We start from the raw sequence: 14,077 nt of genomic DNA, 5'->3' as shown, positions 1-14,077 counted from the left end.
TTGCAGGAAAAATAATAATAATAATAATAATATTTTATTTTTTTTTATTAAGAATGTTATTTAAACTATAAAAATTTATATTTAATGCTTTGTTTACTTCTACGGAATTTATGTCATGAAATAAATACTCGGAATTGGGACGGAGTGAAGGTCAATTTTGTACAAGAAAAATAAATAAATTATAGTTACTTAGATATATAAAACTACGACAGAAAATATATTATAGTAAAAACATTTCATGAAAGGATAGAAGAGTGAAATATATATATTTGTTTAAAGTTTATCTTTACTGAAATTATCAGCTTCAGCACGAATGATTGTAAAACATAAATGACAGGTTTTAAATTGTATTTCAGGAGATATAAATTTAAAATTATCAAGAAATTTGGCTTAAATTAAAATTAAAATAAAGTCACTCCTTTTAATCACCAATTTAATTAATTTTTATACTGTTTATTATGGGATAAATTCAATAAAATATCACACTTTTAGCAAAGGCGAGCTTTAGACAAAGTCATTTTATCGTAATATATTTTAATATAAAATCATAAAAACATCATAAATTCTTTAATTTAGAGTTTCTTCAAGCTTCCAAAACTGTTCAGAGAAGAAAATTATCTACAATATACTGAAAATTGCCACTTTAAACTATGAGAGATCGTGATCTACTGGTTGAGTAACTTAGATTTATGCGCTTGTAAAAAGCTTGATTTTTAATTTATTTAAAATATATTAAGTGGAAACTTAATAATTTTACAAAAATACGTTTTTTTCTTTCTATATTTAAACGTAATTATTCGAGAATATTTATAGAATAATGAAACAGAAGACAGGAGTTTACTTTAACAACCCCGAATTTAAATGTATATTGATTAATCTTTCAATGTTAGAACGTTAACTTAGATAATTGAATTCATTCATACACATGTTTATTAATGGAAGAAATGAATTTTCCCCTCCTCTGATTGATGTTAAAATAAAATTTTCCACCGTCTTAACCCATCTGAATTGATTTCTCTAACTATTTATCTTCAATTTTATACTACTAATACTAATAATAATAATAGTAGTAGTAGTAATAGTAGTAATTAGGGAGAAAACAGGGAATAGTATAGCTCAGATAATTAATTAATTAGTAACGTAATTAAGAATTTTAATGATGAATACAATTATAATTAAGCCCACGCACCCCTTCTCATAACAAAAACCTGACAATGAATCCCCAAGTGAAATAACTGTACACAACTACATAATAAAAGAATTACAATTAATTTAAACTTCAAGCTCCTAGTAAATAAATTTAAAAAAATCAATTTTAAATTCGACATTTAAAAGTTGATAGAAAATGCGATTCATCTAGAGTCTGATTTGAAATGTTGAATAACTTCAAATCTATTATCGATAAGAAAACCTTTTCTAAAAAATTCAAAAATATAGATTTTTATTCAATAAAATAAATGTGTACATTGATTGAATGTCGAATATATCGAACCGTATTGATTCGAGCATTCAATTTACATATTTTAAAAAAATATTTCAATCTTACCTACCTATATGATAAAGTGAATCTCTCAGTCAGTAGATCGTGATCTCTCTGCTTTTACGAGTCACTGATTTTCTAATTAGTGCACGGATGTGCTAGCCACTAGTGTTTGTGAATAATTTACAGGTCCTTAAGTTTCTAATCAACATTTTAAATTAGTAACAGAATCATCTTTTCTCTCTAAATTACATTATTCAAGATTTTCAAATATTTTGCGAACCACACGATTTTCTAATTAATATTCTTAGATAATACGTAAAGTAATCAATTTTTCAATTGGTTCCTATCGTTCTTAACAAGTAATTTCTGCGTGAAAATTCTTAATTAACAATGGATTCAGCAACCAGATAATGGAACATTTTCTCAATAAATGTTATGTTAAAGAGAATTTTAAGGAGAAACCTAGATCAAATCACCTCTGATTCTACAGTCAGGATATAATATTATCAAACAATTGATCCCTCGATTATGATTGTATCATTCTAGACTATTGTTTTTAATTAAACTTTCTCAGCATCCTTATTATCACCCAAGGATGAATTTTCTCAAGCTACTGATTCTGAACATCCGATTCTCGAGTAAAATTAATTATTATCAAATAACTCCTTTCCGAATCATTCAATATTCTTTATTCTAACTTAGAATAAAAAATTCTCAAATCCTCTTTTCAATTAAGGATGGACTTTCTTAAACTATTGATCTCTAAACAAGACTTGTATTCGGCTAAACTACTGATTTTTAACTGAAGACTGAGTATTCTCATCATTCACAAATAACTGATGTGTCAACTAGGTTCTATTGCACTAAACTAGGCCTACTAACGATGGACATTTTCAAATTAACGATATCTGAACTAGGGCTGCATTTATTGAGCTGCAATTTGAAAAAATTGTAGACCTATAAATTCCTACTGTCATCTGTCTGTCAGACTGTCTTTCCTTAATCTCTAGAACGGAGTTAGATAGATGAAATCTGAGCTCAGATATAGAAACCTTAGAGTTAACTCCCGATTAACTATACACAAATATCCGATGCAAATCGAAAATCACGGTATTTCAATTCAAAACTTTTCCCCTGAAAGCAGTTAACAGATGACCGGCACGACTCTATTGCTAACGGAAAAGTATGATTCACAGGGGCAAGACACTACTAATTTCAGGTGGAGAACATATATTTTAAATTAAATAAATTAAAAATATGATTAAAAATTGCGGCCTGGAATTGTGACGATGTCACAGTAAATAATTGCTCGTTATACATTGCAGACTTTAAGGATGACCACACTAAAAAACTGATCCCTCAATTAGAATTGAATCATTCTCAAACACCCGATCCGCCTCTCAACTATAATTACATCATTGCAAAATAGTGATTTTTAATTAAAGATAGAGAATTATTAACAACTGAATCTCGGCTGGCAATTACTCATTTTCAATAATTGATTTTTCTACTGGAATTACATTACTCGAAATTTACTGATTTTCAATCAAAGATGAACAATTGCAGCAACTGATTCTCAATACTTGATTTCTCAAACAGATTAATGTATTCTTAAACTACTTTATCACAACTGAAACACTTTAAATCACTATTTTAAATTATGATTTTTTAATCAAATAATGAAAAACTCGTTAGTTCCTCAAACAACAAATTAAAAATTTTTCAGTAATATAAGCAAAGATTTCTTTTAATTTCCATGGAATTTATAATAAAAAAAATATAACTCTCGAGCTTCCTGTCTTAGTTCGAAATAATTATCCTTCGTCTTATTTATCCCATTAACAAATATATTCTCCTTGATTCTATCGTGACATCAAAGCTCCAACTTACAATTATAGTAACAATAATGACAACAATTACGTTATTGCTCCGGATCAATAAGAAATTATTGTTATGGTAAGAAGCGTGACGTGACAATTTACAATTATATTAAGAGAGAAAGTATATTTTAACAAGAAATTTTCCCACTAGAAATCATTATATAAGCATTAACCTTTCTAGCATTACTAATCATCTTTAATTTTGTATTTTTTTAAAAAAGGAATTCCTAGAAAAGTCAAATTGTTCATTTAGAAACAATCAGAAGATTATATTCTAAGTATTTTTTTATTACTATTATAATGTACCATTGGTTTATTACTTCCTAATGGTATAGATGTATTGCTCTACCTTGTTACTATAGTAACAATCTGGTTGTAAAGCAATTAATTTGACTCTTGTACAGTTTAGAAATAAAATCAGTTTAGGAAATTTCATACAAATCAATAAAAGTAATTTATATTATTTAAAATTCAAAGCACAATTACAATATTTTACTAAAAATTAAAAATCTCTTGTTTATCTTTCATTTATCCAAGTGATGTGGATGCATCTTCGTTTATCCGAGTGATGTAGTTGCATCCTTCAGTATTCTGACTTATTGTATATAGTTTTTGTTTTATAAAATAAAGAAAATAATAATAATAAAATATATTTATTTATCTTTTTATAAGTAGAAAGCTTTTTCTGCTAAGATTTTCCCTCTTTTCTTGTTTTTCCCCCAACTGTTTCTCTGGAGTATATACTTTATTCTTCAATATAAGTCAGCTAAATCTCTTGATAGCATTTCTTCTAATGCTTCACACCTTTTATTTTCACAACAGATCCTTCTTGAAGACTTATATTCTCATCCATTTGCCAATATTTCTTATTTTTTCAACAACAAAACATATATTTTTTAAAGATTTCCTTTGCATTCTCGAGCGTATTTTTAACATTGTATCAGCTTATAAAATTGCACTCATCTATAGATAAATACTCATAAAATATATTATTCATGAATTGTATTAAGCAAGTTTTAAGTTTTTTTAAATATAAATTTTAAAGAATATTAATTTTTTCGAATGCGAAAATTGCGAGTAAGATAGAGAAATCATGTGGGAATATCAACATCTGTATGTACTGTACTTGATTCGATGAAAGTGAAGGGGGTATTTTTGCATATTCACGAATAAAACAGGTGATTTTTATTATCTTTAACAATGTTCTGCTTTGATTAAAATATCTGATTACCAAGTGGTTGTTATGCATTATTAATTTCTTACATCCCAAAACGGGTACCTTCAATTCTGTATGCATACTAAAGTACTGTAGATGTATACGCCTTGCTATTTTCAACGGCGATTTATATTTACCTTTCTTTGAATATTCAAAGAAATTTCTTCTAAAATCCTAGATTTTTATTATCTAAAAAAATATATTTATTCTTTTATGATCTATTTTTATTTTTTATAATTAAATAATTTTCATTTCTCTTTATACAAATCCTTGCAGAAAATGGTTGGAAAAATTGCTATTTTTTTAGATTAAACAAATAGATTTTATTGCTGTTTCATAGGATAATCAATTGATTATCGTCTACCATTGAATGAGGCGATCAATGGCTTTGACTTATACATTCTGCAACCGAGATAATCAATTTTAATTGGGTGAAGAGAGATGTTCACTGGATTGATTTAACTTCTGAGCGGGATAATTAATTAATTATCATATTTTATAAGTAAAATAGTTAGTGATGATCCTATTCGTTAAAATATTAGTGGTCTTATAATTCGTTCCTCTCTGACTATTTTCTCTCCTCTACTTTTCATTATCCTCTTACTTATTTCTTGTTTTCTCGCCTCCATTTCTGATTATTTTACCTTTTTCCTTCAACATTTATTATCCTACGAATTTTCTCTCCTTTCTCCTACTCTTTCTTATTATCCTACCCGTTCCATCGCTTCTCTCCTCCTTTTCTGGTTATTATACTCGTCCTGAGTATAGGATAGTCAGAGAATACTATTGTAAATACGAGTGTGATAATCCTCCATTAAATTAATAGATAATCGTTATACTTCTGTGAATAAGAGGCATACTATGATCTAGAGAGTCAGTGAATTATAATGATTATCATATGAGAATAATGATCAGCAACTTATCCATGTTCTGTGGATACAATAGACAAATCTTACTAGCTGTATAAACAGGATAATCAGAAATTATTTCTGATTATTCTGTTTAAAAACGATAAGCTAATATATAAATTAAATAAATAATTTGTCATAATTATTCTTTGAATAATAAGCGAATTAATTCACTAACTTGGTTCTTATGAATAGGATTATCTTTCCTAAGAATGGAATAATCAATAAATCAAATCAGTGGATTATATTAAATGTTATTTGAATGGAATAAGCAGTAAGGTTAATATAATTATTCTTTAAATTCCTTCAAAATAGAATAATCAGTGAATAGGTAGGATTAATCATTAGAAAAGTAGGATAAGTAGGAATATTCTTTAAATAGTTTTATTGAATTATTCGTTTTTAAAGCAGAATAATTAAAATAATTAATTAGTGAGATTATTCTATCAATAGACTATTCAATGAATCAGTGCGTTTGAATTGAATAATTACAAGCTAAGCGTAATTATTCATTCAGACGAATAATCGGTGAATAAGTAGAATTATCCATTAATCAGAATATTAAATGAATTATTAGATTTATTCTTTGAATAGGCTAATTAATGAATAAGCATAAATTTCTTTGAAGAAGAATAATCAATTAAACAGTACACCTATTTTTACGACTAAAACAATGGGTAGATTACATTATTCATGCAGAAAACTGAAGAAATCAAGGAATTATCATAGCGGAATCACTGGAATAGTTAAATAAACATGAAAAAAACAAGGAATAATAGATGACAATACGTGAGAATGTGGAAAATATTCGAGAAATCTCAATTCTTTGGACAAGAATAAATAAACAAAAGACGAGCACATACAATTATGAAATATTCACCACTTGCCTCTCATGTTAGGAGGAGATGTTGCCATAGTAACCGAGATGAAGAGTGATGATTTCGGTATTACATCCCATCCGATCAGAATCTTGATTTAAAGCAAATGTGACTTTTAGATATATAAATTTTATGATAAATTTAAGCATCCGAGAAATACGAATGCCTGAAGAGATCAATCAAATTATGTCAAATTTTATTTTCCCTCTTTTCAATTTTATCTTTATAAAAGAATAAAATATAAATATAAATATATATATATTATTTGTTATTTCTATACATTTCTTAGTCGATTTTTAAGAAAATTCATTTAATTTTAATGAGTTCTTTTCGATTTTTTCATCATTTATCTCGGTTTTCTTTTGCGATTTGCGGCTATTATTTATGATTTTGCTGGTAAAGAGTTGACTTTTTTAGGGTTATAATTAATATAATTTTCTAATTTTATACTTTTTATCCAAATTTTTACTCGTATTCTATGTAATAAGCTTTACTTTGTACAATTTGTTCTCTTTAACCTTCCTCCTTCATCAAAAAGATTCTTTAGAAATAATAAATTCATTTTTTGCTTCTACTCATAAATAGTTGAATTTTTAGAGTTTTGCACCATGTATTTTGTATAAATTTTATATTCTTTCAACCAAATTTTTACTTATATTCTACGAAATAAGCTCAACATCTGTAGGATGTGGAAGCTTGTCCTTGTTCATCCAAATATTTTTAAAAATATCATAAATTAAGTTGTAAAAATTTGTCAATCTAAAAAATAAATCTTTCAATCTCTAAAAACATTATTTACAGGTGTAAAATTCACTTGTAGAGAGCGATAAATCTAGAATCACGACTAAAGTTTGAGCATCTGGAACATGTTAGAGAGAGGAACTTTAAAAAGATGAACTAGAAAATAAATTCTATTTTTAACTCAATACCCTCAAGGTATAAAAATATAAAATTCTAGGACTATAAAAATGTCATAAAATTAATTTTAAATATATATTAACTCGAAAATATTAATGAGAATCTTCAGATTTATGCGACTACTGATTAATGAATTTTTCAATAAAAATTTAAAATAAATTTAAATTATTTATGTATTTATTATAATATATATATATATATATATATTATTATCATCTTGTAAAGATTTCTAGTTTAGTTTTGACTGCAAGAAAAATTGATGACGTTCACATAAATTTATATATTCTCTATACTCTAGGATCGAATTATGCTTATATTTTAATAGATATCTTGTTAATTTTAGCAATTTATTTTCTGAAAAAAATGTTTAATATTAATTCGAAATTATTAACTTTACAAATTATTATCATAAACTTTAAAAATTAATATAATAAATGAGAGAAGATTTTTCGCGTTACTCTTCGCGATTACTTTAATCGTATGCTATAAATTTATATAAATAGTTTAATATTAGAATGAATGCTTAAATTCACAGACATCTGATACAGTAATTATACGAAGTGATAAGATTAAATAATTTATACAGATCGATGTATATGTTAATTAAGAGAAAGGATTTTCTGATACAATTATATTAACTCCATACATTTTTTATGTAAAAAATATTAGTAAAAAATAGAATTTACCGAGTAATAAAAACGTATAAAACATTATACAATTTCTGTATACAGTAAATAATTCATATTTTTTACTTCTAGAAAGACTTTCTCATTAATAAAACATTAATTTAGAGTCTAAAAAAAGTATAAAAAACAATGTTTTAAATAAAGCTAAAAATTTAGAAATTCAGAAAAACTGATTATTTGAAGATGCTGGAGAAAGGATGAGAAATCTGGAGAAGGGATGCTGAATCAAGAAAAAGTAGAAAAACAATAAAAAGAAAACTGGAAGGAAAATAAGATAAAAAAGGAAGCTCAAGAAGAACGATCAAACCTTTAGGAAATTGAACTCCCACAACAGTTCCAAGAGGAAATTATCTACAAAAATTCCAAATGACAGCAGCATCTGACCTCTTGACAATCGATACAGATAAAATTCTTAAATTTAGTCTTTTACAGACAACTAACAGTTATTAAATAACTATAAAACATTAAATAAACTTCTAGAAGTTCGTCCTAAAAACACGAATTTATTAAATTATTTACAGATATTTTTTTATCAAGCTTCAAAAAAAAAGAACAAACGTGTTAACTTCTTGCAAATACAAATGTATGCACGCAGTTAAGAGGAAAAAATCATGATATTATCTATTATATAATTCATAAAACATGAAATTATCTTTAGTAAACATCGGTCTAGTATGATTTTTTTGTAATAAATTAATTATTTAAGTGAGAAATCATGAGTTAAAGTAGAAAACTCGACTTCAAATATTGAACGAATTCTATTTTTGTATAGTTCATTGTACGTGATAGTCGACTATTACAGTGTGCAATGGCCATATATACAGGTATTGATTTATGTTACAGCAATTTTAACGTTACAACAAAGCTAAAAGTATCATATATTATACACAAGACACAATTATTGGTAGAAGATAGAATGATTAATTATATACAAATTCTTAAATTTTTATATTTACTGACGCTCAAGATCATTCTATCCTCTTATAAAAATTAACTCAAAAAATTCGATTTTAATATTATAAATGATTAAATACGTCTGTAACGTATTTAATTTATATAATTATCCTTGTCTTAGATTACCACTTACACATTGAGTTATTGATTATTTAAAGATAATCTATATTAATTTTTGGATAAGAGGCTTCCTGATGGAGTTAGAAATTGTTAAAAGGTTGAAGTTTTTCTTAATACTTTCTGATTTTTTAAAATTTTGAAATTTTAATGAGATTTTTTATAATTATTTACTGTCTTTTTAAATGAAGTCACGTAGTTTTGTTTGGAGGAAATTGTAAAAGATGGAAGGTTATGGCAGAATGGATAGTCTAGTCAGCACGTAGACGAAGAGAGAATCAATAATCACTTTTTGAAATTTTCTTTTAAAAACGCATAAAAAACTGCGATGAAAACAATCCTTATTCTTCATTCTTTAGATAATCTTTAGAATCGAGTAAAAAAATCCTTTTATAGCATCAAAAAATAGCAAAATTTTATGCTAACTCGTTAGTAGGATGTTGTATCCTCAATGTGGATGTTTGTATCCGTGTAAACATGTGTTTTATTCGATTTTAAAAACACGTACACGATTTTATAGATCAGCTTAGAGTCATAATTTATGTATTTTAGATAATTTATAAAGCATTTTAGTGTATAAACTACTTTGCGCTGAGAAAAACAGAACATGTACAACGTTGGAGTAGATACGATCTCATGAATCTTTGGGATATTTTTTTATATAATTGCGAATGATGGATGTGCGTGCTATGCATTGGCTTGGTATTATAATAAAGTATCGAACTTTGATATTCTCTGCACGCTACATCCTTTTGTATTAGAATAATTTAGATGAAAAGTCACATGATTGTTAGCTATAAATCGGCAATTTTATCTGGTGATAGTTGGTACGAATAATTCAAACGTTGTATAACACTTAATGTGATAAAAGCTTGAAAGCAAATAAGTCTATTACATAGGCGAAAACGTAATAAAAATTAAGCAATCTTACTATCAAAATTCTTCTTAAAAAATTCGAGTTAAAAGCCAGCATCCTCCAGGTTATCTTCAGAGTTGTATCACTTGAATAAAGATTTTCATTTTAATAATCCTTTAAGATATTATTCTATCGCTTCTAGAATTAATTTAAAGAATTTCTGTCAATCTAGTATTATTATTGTTATTACAAAAGCTAATTTTCGGTTGGAAAATTATGTTTAAACAATGGAAGTAATGTATGTATTAATTCATCACTCGTCTTAAAGTCATGACATAAAATTTAAATGGAATAACTACATAAACTTATTATAGAGGTTTTTCTAGAAATTTTAAATTGTTATTATAAATATTAATAAATGAAAATGCGTGAAAAACCCGAAAGAAAATCTGAAAAAACTAAATTTAAATAAAAATGTAAAGAGAGTTAACAACTTGACATTGATTTGAAAGTTAATTCCTGAACGATAACAATGTTATTATTTTATAAATTAAATAAAAGTTATAAATAATTTAAGATAATTTTTCGATTTTGATAACACTTTCTTTAATAAAAATTGTTTTTCTTTATCATCTCCTATTAAATTTAATCGAATTCTTTACAAATGAGATTGTGAGCTTGTTATGCAAAATTGTTATGTGGTAATTCCCTAAGATCCTTTTCACAATCAGCATTAAGAAGTAGGAAATGTCCAGAAAAGCCGATTACAACTTGACTGGATTAAAGAACTCTTTATTATCAGAAGCTATAATAAAATATATTCCATTTCTCTATTAAAATCCAACATAATAAACGTCAAAATAATTAAAATATTTGATTATTTTATCAGAGAAAACAAAATTTTTAAAATTCCTCTATAAACAATCGAAATAATCTAAATATACTAACAGAATAATTAATGTTCAGCATCTTCTGAATCTTCTGCTCTTCAGCATCTTTTGATAATAATGGAAAAACTATGATAATATTTAATTAAATTAGCATAAATATAATTAGAAGCAAATCGTTTCGAGTGCATTTATAATAAAATAGAATTATTATTAAAGAAAAATAGCCGACAATTTAAATATAATAGGATAATAAAAGTCATATAATAGCGTTTAGAAAATAACAGGATTAATGAGATTATTTGTAATTAGTGAATATTACGCTATATAATTTAATGAAACGAATAATAAATATCATTATTACTGAATTAATACATACAAAATTTGCTATGAAATTCATATTTTGTGTGTTTTATGATGATAATTTAAATATAATATCTATAAATAAATTATCATTTATCCTCACACCACATTTGTGAATGTACTTAACTCATAAACCGCTTCTCTAGGATCGAATTATGCTTATATTTTAATAGATATCTTGTTAATTTTAGCAATTTATTTTCTGAAAAAAATGTTTAATATTAATTCGAAATTATTAACTTTACAAATTATTATCATAAACTTTAAAAATTAATATAATAAATGAGAGAAGATTTTTCGCGTTACTCTTCGCGATTACTTTAATCGTATGCTATAAATTTATATAAATAGTTTAATATTAGAATGAATGCTTAAATTCACAGACATCTGATACAGTAATTATACGAAGTGATAAGATTAAATAATTTATACAGATCGATGTATATGTTAATTAAGAGAAAGGATTTTCTGATACAATTATATTAACTCCATACATTTTTTATGTAAAAAATATTAGTAAAAAATAGAATTTACCGAGTAATAAAAACGTATAAAAGCTGTAACTTATAATAGAATGTTTCCTTTATTTGCTTAAAGTAAAAGAATAATTTTCACTCCATTCTATTTCGTGAAAGATAACGTGTTGTTCCAACCTGTATTTGCTACCTTGAACTGTTCAGAACTATAAAAATCAATAAAATGGCTTTACTACGATCGAAATGTGTACCAAGAAAAATGTTTCATGTGGCTTAGCTAAGCTGTCAATTTTCTAATGTAGTATACATGTTAGTACTTCGATGCATGATTTGTTTAATTCATTCTAAGGAAAATTATTTATATAAGTTAATTAAAATTATTCCAATGCCATCCGTGACCCGTTCTTGTGATTTAGTATTTAATTTAGGGTTTCTATAAACGATGTTTATGAATAATTTTATTATTTATTTAGTAATAAAACAGTTAAACTAAAGGTGTACGTATCAAAATTCTGCACGCTTTTCTATAATTATTTTGTATAAAATATTGTATTTCATATAATATAAACTAAAGTAGATACTTTATTTTTATGTATTTTTATATATTTTTGTATATATTTAAAGAAATATAACTGAAAATCTCCGTTTTGTAGCTAGGAAGCGAATGTCAGTATGACTGACAAGTGTACAACAATAGCAGATCTTAATGTTTATTTTTGTTTCTGTTCTTTATAAATAGCAATATAGCATTTATATAAATTCTAAAATTAATAGAGCATTATATTCTTTATTTAAAAGCATATATTCTGTTGAAAATCGAATAAAACCGTAAAAATTATCAGATTCTTCAATGGGGGCTTTTCCTCAGACGAGTCTAACTCGACAGTGAAGCATCATTTACAGGGTATTTACAAATACGTGCTGACAGCATTGGTAAACTTTATGATTGATAATTAACTTTGGAAAATAAAACAAAAGCAAAATATTTACTTCAGAATTATTGTTAAAATAAGTAAATAAAAACTGTAAATTATTGATTAAAATTTTAGCAAATCAAACAAAGCTTCTAAGAGCATTTCTCCTTCTATCGAGCTTCGTTTATGCGAATGTATATATTATAGATCAGAACTAATAACCATGAGCGCTGTTGTTGACACACGTTGTCTCGACATTTCGTAATTTCCTGTCTCTATGGCAACGATGGTGTGGTCCAACGGTCGAACAAAAGTCCATTAATTTCGACAGGTTACGATTGCTTTCTATCTCTTAACCTTCTCTATATAGTCCAGTCAGTACCAATTTAATTATGAATATAACTATTGAAATCTGATTAAGTTTCCATTATTTGCACTAATTTAGAAGCTTCTAAAATTAAAATTTTATATTAAAACGCCTTTTTTTTCTTATCTAGTTTATAAAAATCGTCGTAAGATGTTCCTATCCTCAACTAAATTTGAGGACAAATTATAATAAAATAAATGAATTTTAATAAATATAGAGCCTATAATTTATTGAATAAATATAAAAAGTTTATGAATTTAGAACGAAAATATTATATTTTTAAAATTATTATAACATAAACAGCTTTAGAGTACTCTTTGAATTGAATCCTAAACGGGAAAATTGAATGGTTTCCATTGGCACAATTGGTATTCCACATTTTCAGGTATTTCTCTTGTGGAATTGTCCATTCCTCTTACTCACGTGACTGGCCATCTGTCATTCTTTCATGCTCTTAGCTAAACTTATCCAAGCAGAAGAGTGGAACTACAAGTGCTTATAAGAGTTAGATCTCTATTGAATTAACTTTATATTAATCTAACTAGACCGAGAAGGATTTCTCTTAATTTTATAACAATAAATAATGATTTAGAAAATATATAAATTTAAATAATAACGTGAATAATATTGAATATTCTCTACCTTCTAGCAATACTTCTAGATTAAGATAAAACTGCATTAACTGAGTCATACTTTTAAGTGCACTTTTTCTTTTTTGTAGACACAACATTTTCAAAATCGAGTATCAGATAATGGAAAATAAATATTTATAAAATACTTTATACATGTAAGTGTTAGTAATTAATGAAGAAAATGAAATTTTATTTTTAATTATACATTAAATTAAAATTTAATTCTATAAATTTAAATTATATATAGATATAATCTTTAGTTGCTATGCAGAATATTCTATACAAATACATATTGTTAAATATAGAAATTTATAGATTTCTGAATTGTTTGAACTTGAGAAAACAATGTAACAAAATGAGTATAAAATTAAAAACATAATAACAATATTCTACAGACAGAATTAAGTAAGAATTAATTAATTAAGTCACAAAAAAATTAAACTCGACACCATTCACAGCACAGAAATTGCTCATAAAACGTTTAACATCATTATATTTTAAGTCCATAACAAGATATTTACTTAAAGAAAAAGTATGAAAAA

The 14,077-nt window shown here is 25.7% G+C and overlaps 1 protein-coding gene across 1 annotated transcript in view; it reads right to left on the bottom strand.

Annotated features, from left to right (window-relative positions):
- Positions 1 to 14,077, bottom strand: part of Epac (Exchange protein directly activated by cAMP) — a 58,106-nt gene that overhangs the window by 43,778 nt on the left and 251 nt on the right. The window lies entirely within an intron of this gene.

The sequence above is a fragment of the Centruroides vittatus genome, unplaced genomic scaffold, assembly GCF_030686945.1.
Source record: "Centruroides vittatus isolate TY-2023 unplaced genomic scaffold, ASM3068694v2 contig_975, whole genome shotgun sequence".
Classification (NCBI taxonomy): domain Eukaryota; kingdom Metazoa; phylum Arthropoda; class Arachnida; order Scorpiones; family Buthidae; genus Centruroides; species Centruroides vittatus.
This window is presented reverse-complemented; position numbering and strand designations above follow the sequence as displayed.